Source organism: Protomyctophum bolini, assembly GCF_963924005.1.
Source record: "Protomyctophum bolini genome assembly, chromosome: 20".
In the NCBI taxonomy this organism is placed as follows: domain Eukaryota; kingdom Metazoa; phylum Chordata; class Actinopteri; order Myctophiformes; family Myctophidae; genus Protomyctophum; species Protomyctophum bolini.
The window spans coordinates 37740310-37748493 of record NC_137881.1 but is presented as its reverse complement, the minus strand read 5'-3'; the positions used below and the strand labels follow the sequence as shown (position 1 = coordinate 37748493).

Here is an 8184-nt window from a genome sequence, read left to right as displayed (position 1 = left end):
GGAAGTTCTCTGTGGACACCAATAAGGTGGATACAGGACCCCGCTCCTCGGACTGTGATCCGCACAAAATGTCAATCGCATCTTCGAGAGCTGTTTGACCTTCGTTAGTCTCGAATGTTGTTGGCACAGCAGCCGCTGCGTCCGTCTGCGGTGTCGATGCTTCCTCCGCTGGGGCTGCGCTCGGTGGCTTTTTCCTCGGCGTTGCTGAGGGCTTGCTCGCTGGCTTTTTCTGCCCACTGGTGGTGGCCTTCGTGCGCTGTTGCTGCCTTTCAGGTGCCGGTTCTTTGTCCGCTGGTCTCTTCCTCTCCTCCTCGGGTGCTGCTGGAACTGAGATCTGCTGGCAGTGGCTGCTGTCCGCGGGCGGAGTCTCCTCTTCTGGTCTCCGCCTCCCCTCGGGTGGTGCTGGAGCTGCCGTCGGTTGGCTGTCAGGTGACGTCAGCTGGCTGTCAGCTGACGGGGTGTCCTGTGTCTGCTGGCTGACGTGGCTGTCTGTTGGCGTCTCTCCTGCTGCTGCTGCTGCTTCGGGCTCCGGGGTTGTATCCGCAGCTTGCTGCTGCCTCCGCTTTGCTCTGTTGCTGTACGACTGTGGGCAGGTGAAGAAAGTGTGCCCCACTTCACTGCTCAGGCTACAGACTCCGGCACTAGTACACTCCTTCCCCTTGTGTCCAGTCATACCACATTTCCAGCACTTCACAATGTCACATTCCTTCACCTGGTGAAATCTGGACTGGCAGATATAGCATCTCTGTATCTGGCCTGCATAGGTGATTTTCCCATTGTATGGCCCCAGGGAAATGGAGTTAGGGAGGTCTACTGGTCGCCCGTCACTGCCTGGTTTATGCAGCTATAAAGGAGTATATTTCACTCACTTCCATCCACCTCGTTCTGAGCAGATACTGTCCGACCACGCTTCTGCTCGGAGGCTCTCCATGTCCGATAAAGCGGATCCGAGCCCAGTGCCGCCCTGTCCGGTCTCCGGGCTCGGACCGGGGTTCATCCCCCGCAGGGGGCATTTCCCCTATATTCGTGCTTTCTGTTCACCTTTTTTTTTTTTTTTTTTTTGGGTGTCAGATATGAGAGGAATTAGTTTAAAGGTACCGCAGACACCACCGGTGTTTTTTTTTTTATGATGATTTTTTTTATTATTATTTACTATAGTCCTAATAAACCACAGGAAATTAAATCTGGCCACAGAATTGGCCAAACTGAATGTGAAGGAGGCCTACTGGGGGAAGCCATACTGTGTGTCATGTTTGTTACATTCTATAGAGGGTATGTGCATGCATAAAGTGAATGGCAGATCGAGTGGCAAAGTGAATTTAATGTTGTTTAAAGTAATTTAATGCAATCAAATAAGACTTTTCTGTTTGGATGTATGGGCTGTCAAGTCCAGAAAGTAGTTTTTGCCACTCAGTAGGCATTCCCGCATAACTTCCAGGTATGATGATGATGTCACGCGCATACCCTGTGATTTATTTTTTAATCGCCATCAAATTTTGTAAAAAAATACATATTTAGCCCCATGCTTGAATGCCCCTGCCCCCCTGTCAAAAAGAGCTAAAATCCCCTAAAATGAAAGTAATTAATACTCACCTTTTAATTTCTCTAATAACTTAAACCATGAACCTTAAAGTTGCCCTTTAAGTGAAAGAAAAAAGGCCAGACAGTACTAAATATATCAGTCATACTTTGGTTGTATGGGTACCTAACCAAATGTTCAAGACGACATCTTGAAGAAAATGTTCTCTGTAATATGTCATACAGAAGTAGTGGAAATTGTCTGAACAAAATTAAAACGACACCCTAAAACTGGATGGATATTGTTCTAGAAATTCTTTAGACAGAGCTAGACTGGGCTACATTCTTGCCCTAGATAAAAAGCCTCTGTTAAAACAGCTTTGAATTGCTCCGAGGAGCTCACGTGTTTTACCGGAAGCGTAATGGTCCTGCGGCACATGCACTCACAACTGGGAAACAGACAGTGTGCTCCTTAAACTCTGTAGCGCAGTCGTGGTTGAAGTCGATAACTACCCCAAAATCCTTCTCTGAGGGAAGTAGTGGGATGTGACCTTGCCCTGTGATCCACTGAAGAAGCCTTGCAGGTGTGATGGGACTTGGTTCTTCCATGTCATCTGCCTGCCCCTGATCTTTAGCTATAGAGCAGTGTTATGACAGTTTAATGTCCTTTTACATACTTTATTACAAACAAAACAGCTCACACCCTGCCTGACTGGGTTGAGATTTTAACATTCAGGAAGAGAACCTCTTTTGGTGTTTTTAGCATTATGTTATACTTTTGCTATTGAAACATAGCAGATCTACAAGCTCATAGCACTGGACTACTAGCTTGTAGATCTGCTATTTTTCTTTAATCGTGAAGATGTGGCACAAACTTTGAATCTATTCTTTCAGAGTAGTGATGGGAGATTAATCGGCAAACACATCGGTATCGGCTGATTTTAGTCGTTTATAGATGCATCGGTTCGATTAATTAATCGGCCGGATTAATCAGAATCATTTATTTGTCATTTTCCTATGTACTTGCATACAAAAGAACATGACATATCGTTTCCCCTCAGTTATTGGCAGTGCAACATAAAACATAGAGCCTATTTAAAACACAAGCTAAAAACTAAAACATTTAAAAAGAGCCCCAGTATGTATGATGACGTGCAATTCATATGGAAAAGTTAAGAGTTACCAACACCACGCACAACCTATAAATAAGTAAAGTGGCATGGTGCTATCCTTAAAAACAAAACGTTACCAGCACTGTTTTTTTAAAGTGCTATTGTGCATCCAAAGTGCATTTTTTTGTCCAATTCAGTCCAACGCTTCATTCAGTTTTGCCGGGGGAGGGGGCGCAGCTCGTTTACGAGCCGGGGGAGGGGGGGTAGGGGGCGCAGTTCGTTTAAGAGCCTCACTGCACTTGGGAAAAAACTGTTTTTCATCCTAGTTGTCCTTGCCCTAATACTCCTGTACCTTTTCCCTGAGGGTAGGAGCATAAACAGGCCGTGGGACGGATGATGAGGGTCCCAATTGATGCTGGTGGCTCTTTATAGAGCTCCAACAAGGGGGGAACAGAGGCACCAATGATCCTTCCAGCTGTCTCCACCACCCGATTCAGCTGGTGTTGTTCCTGTGCCTTGAGGCTGCCGAACCAAGAGGTGAAGCTGTAGGTCAGGATTGACTCTATGGTGCCCCTGTATAAGGTGGTGAGGAGGGGAATGGGAAGGCCCGCCTTCCTGAGCCTCCGGAGGGGGTAAAGTCTCTGCTGAGCCTTCTTGATGATGGCTGTGGTGTTGATCGTGGAGGTCAGATCTTCTGCCAAATGCACCCCCAGGAATTTGATACTATTAACCCTTTCCACATGGGCACCACCGATGGTCAGTGGTGTATGGTGGCAGCTGCTGGCTCTCCTCCTAAAACCAACCACCATCTCCTTTGTTTTGTCCACATTCAGAAAGAGGTTATGCGAACTGCACCACTCTGTAAGCAGATCCACCTCCTTCCTATAGTCAGTCTTTCTTTACAGATAAACAAGTCCAAAGTAACAGCTTGAACATATCTACAAGCTCACAATATTAAATATAAGGTATTTAAGTTAAATCTGACTTGCCTAAGCAGTGCAGACTTTGCAGCCAAATATATAATCTCAATGTGGGGGTCCTTGACATGCAGAAAATGTTTGAGAACCACTGTTATTGAATAAAAAATAATCTTATTGAACTGGGGACCCCCAACATAACCTGCCATCAAGGAGTGTTGTGCGGGAGGAGGAGGACGAAGGCTCTACATCCTCCCGGTGGGGGCTCCTCACTGTTGTTGATTTTGACAGCAAATTTTCATTTAGTTTTAACTTTTAATCATAGTCTTTTGAGTAAACATGTATTAAGTTTTAGTCATATTTTGATCATCTGAAATGTTTTAGTCTTAGTCTAGTTTTAGTTTACTAAATAGTGTAAGATTTTAGTCGACTATAATGTATTTTGGTTTCGTAATGGCTGATTGTACATTTGGTTGCATGCTGAAAATAGCAGATCTACAATCTCACAACGCCTCACAGTGCGACACGTTGTGAGATTGTAGATCGGCAGAGCACAACCAAACATAAAATGCCTTGTCTTTTAGTTCTACTGGATATATTTAGTCCTTGTTTTAGTCATGATAGCTTAATTAGTTTTAATTTTGTTTGTATGTTATTTTTGTCAACGAACATTTTTCATCATAGTTTTTGTCAACGAAATCAACACTATCCTCACACACACACACACACACACACACACACACACACACACACACACACACACACACACACACACGCACACACACACACACATGCACACATGCACACATGCACACACACAAACAGTTGTGTAAGTCAAAAATCACACCCGTGTGAAGTGAGGCGCGCTCACTTCACATGTGTTGATTAGGTGATGTAATGGTGATGTAAAACAAAAGGTGCAAACACAAACATTAAACACCGTTAACAATAAAGAGACAATATGACGTAAATGACACATTATGGTGTAAATGTTCCCTTCATTGTCAATGCGTTTACAAAACAAACATTGAACTAAAGCCTAACATTGTGTGTCCCTTTAACTAGAACATAAGAGGATCGGCTCATTAACCCATTTTGGGCGGGAACCCCTTTTAACAATAATAATAATTAATTGCATTTTTATAGCGCTTTTCCAAGTGCTCAAATCGCTTTACAATGGTTCATTCATTTATACATTGGGAGGTGAAGCGGTAAACAGTCGACGCCAGCGTCCTCACTTCCCACATTCACACACCAATGGTGGCGAGCTCACACCGACCGACTCATTGGACGCAATGCAGGGTTCAGTGTCTTGCCCAAGGACACTTCGACATGTGGACAGGAGGAGGAGCCGGGATTCGAACCGCCGACCCAGGGATCATTGGACGACCTGCTTGTACCTCCTGAGCCACAGCCGCCATTTTGGTGTTTCAAGCATTATGTTATGCTTTACGCCAGGAATGGGTTATGTAGTGTCATGGCAACAGTGTCATGGCAACGGTATATAGGCACCCGAGTCCCAGGGGACCGGATCTATCGGGTACCGTCATTTCCTCCTGTATCTGTTTGTTTACCATTAAACGTTCGCTACCGTTTCCTCCCGTGTCTGTGGCTCCTTTGGATATATCCCTGTGCCTAAACTGGCGTGGTGGCAGCGGCGATCGGACTTACGTCTCGCACATAAAGAGGATCGTATACCAAGCAAAGGAGAAGCGTCTGACTGCAGGGCAGGATTGATCGATCAAGAAGTCTCTGCGAGGGCGGGGGCATTGACCAGGAAGTAGTTATGTCCGCATGCCATGTCCTTATTATAAGCGACTTGTATTATTATCGTTATTTGTATTATTATTAATATTATTATTAATTTAATATGCTGCTATGCTTCTAGCTCTGCTATTTTCAAACAGTTGATGAACATTAGATTTAAATGAGCTAATCTGTTGCAATTTGTTGAGTGGCTTCTTTTCAACATTTCTGTTGCAAAATCTGGCACCACTTACACTATTGGGTTACTTATATTACAGCCCGTTTGCTGCAGTTCTTTCCACTTTCCAGACTCTTCTCGTTCTTCCTCCGCAAGGTACGTAAACCAGCAAGACAATATTAATATTATAAGTATAACTTAATATAAATGTAAACGTTCTGCAGTGCAAACTATAGCCTTATGAACAGGAGTTAATGAGTTTGTTTTTCTTTTCTTTCTTGCCTGCTCGAGTAGCTTAGCCTCTTAGCTAAATACCGGACAGATACAAAGGATACACCGGTAGCTAACACTCGAGTAATAACACAACAAGCAATATTCCGATTCTAACTTATGAAGCTAAACTACCATTAATGCACCTAGCGTTAGGAGTTAAACGGGTTCGTTTTCCCCCTTATATTCTGTTTTTGTAACATGCACTTGCATTATTTTGTTAGCTGTTATGTTCCATGAAATTAGTTAATGACACAGGAAAACTCTTCACATAGAGCATGTCTGACATAAATATGAAATAATTTCTTAAACATGTAGCCAAAGTGTTAGGTTATTCATTAGCAGCAGCTAGCATGGCTGCATACAACATACATCCCTGCTTCTGGTGACATATTATTTTAATTTGTGAGGTCTGTTAAATGATGGATCATTTTTATTAGTTTAATACTTAAAAAAAAGATTACTGTTATTGTTACAGCATAGGCAAATTGACAGATCTATGGCCTTTATGCCTGTCTACAGATGTAGATTATCTGCTCTGCAAATTCAGTGTAATTGTTAAAATTGTCTTGTTTATTTTTATTAACAGATGCATCGTTCCATATTGACCACCAATGAGTCTGTACAGCTCAAACAATGTACAACCTGCTGTACACTGTACCACTGCTCATATTAAAACTGCAATCGCTTTTGAAGGTATGTATAAGCTTGTTTTTTTATTTTTAGGATGTATGTCTGGATGTACTGTAGAGAGGAGGCATTTTCATTATCTTTCAAATTGACATTGGGACTTATTCAGACTGTTGGCCTTGGCCAGGCAGGGTGTGTTATTCATGCACTCATTTCACCCAGGTTCCATCTCTGCAACGCATGCAATTTGTGTGTTCAGTCAGTGAGTCAGTCTAGTGACTGCCAGTGGTCTATGAAGGATGGATTTCCCCTTAAGTACATTTGAAATGTAAGAATGAGTTGGTGCTGTGTGTGTATATTATATACTGTATATTAATTTGTCATATTGTATGTCTCCCCTCCCTCTAGATCTGCGCATCATTAGATGCTGTCTTAACTGCAGATCAGACACATCTCAGGCACACTATCATTGTCCCTGCGGTGTAAGAACACCCTTTTAAGGGCTGATGCGATGAGAAAACACCTGCCGAAGTGCAAACTCTATTCAGGTCAGCTGTCCAGCCCTCCTCAGTCTGCCAGCCCTGCGATGCACAGTGGTCAGTCTGCCAGCCCCGCGATGCACAGTGTTCAGGCGCCCAGCCCTTCTGAGCCCTCTACCCATTCCAGATGCCCGTACTGCTCTGCTTGGCTGCGGAGTGCATCCAAGCAAATGTACACAATGTTAAGGATGTTTACTTTGTAAAATGCTTTATCTGGGCTGAATTTGTTCTTTTGCCCACCTCTGGTGTATTATCAAACATTTGCAATGCGACTGTGTGGTAAACCCTTAATATAAACATAGATAACGTGGTTGTAATTGATACACATTCATTTGATTACAAAGTTGTATTCTTTAAGCAATAAAGAAAAGGATAAAAGGTTTTCACTATGTTGTGGCTCTATTGTTGTTTCCAAACACATGCAGTGTTGCAGGCTTTCTGCTTGTTTTATTGAATTGCCACTTCTCCCAGGTCCATGTACTGCTCTGGAAGTCCATGTTGGTACCTCCCAGGTGGGTGGATGCTGCTATGACACGTGTAATATGATACCATGAACTATGATAAGTGTAATAGTATAGTGTAGTGTAACGGTGTAGTAAGTGTTTATGAAGATGTAGAAACCATTTAGACGTTACTTTGAATCACAAAATATGTATTGTATACAGAGTTTCCATAATTGTGCCCACAGATTAAAGCACTGTCACACTATTCATTGGTTTATACAAGTGTTATAGTCTGACATCCAGGAGTGATCAAATGTGATAGCAGTTGCCAGTTTCAGAAGAGAAGCAGAGTGAGTATACATACTGTTTTGGGGTAATAGTCTGAATATGCAAAACCACAATACCACAGTGTCGTAGGGTTAGTGGGTAATATTTATAAATTATGGATAATTAGTATGGACTTATTTGGCTCAACTGCTGTCATACCTCACATGGTAGTGATATTGTTGGAGCGCAGAGTGAAGGTGACTGCATATCTTTTACACCTACTGCAGCAAGTGTAGGCTATATGTTACTACTCCTTAGTCCTTACTAAGTTACTACTATGACCAAACAACCTATTTATTATCCATCCAGATTGTTGAATTACTGTGGAACAAACTATTGAAGAGACTTTATTGATATTGCCTCCTAAGAAACCAGGTGGGACCACAAAAGGGTTGCTCAACCTTATGCCTGGAGTGCTCTCCAGTGAATGTCCAGCAGTCTGTGATTAGGCTCTCTATATATTATAAAAGTCACTACAATATATATATATAGATTGATTAACAT

The 8184-nt window shown here is 42.8% G+C and overlaps 1 long non-coding RNA gene across 1 annotated transcript; it reads left to right on the top strand.

The window, feature by feature from the left end:
* Window positions 1-5492: 5492 nt before the first annotated feature.
* Window positions 5493-7292, top strand: LOC308335719. The gene is made up of 3 exons (XR_013966086.1): window positions 5493-5627; window positions 6331-6437; window positions 6780-7292. It is a non-coding gene; the product is annotated as an uncharacterized lncRNA (long non-coding RNA).
* Window positions 7293-8184: the final 892 nt, after the last annotated feature.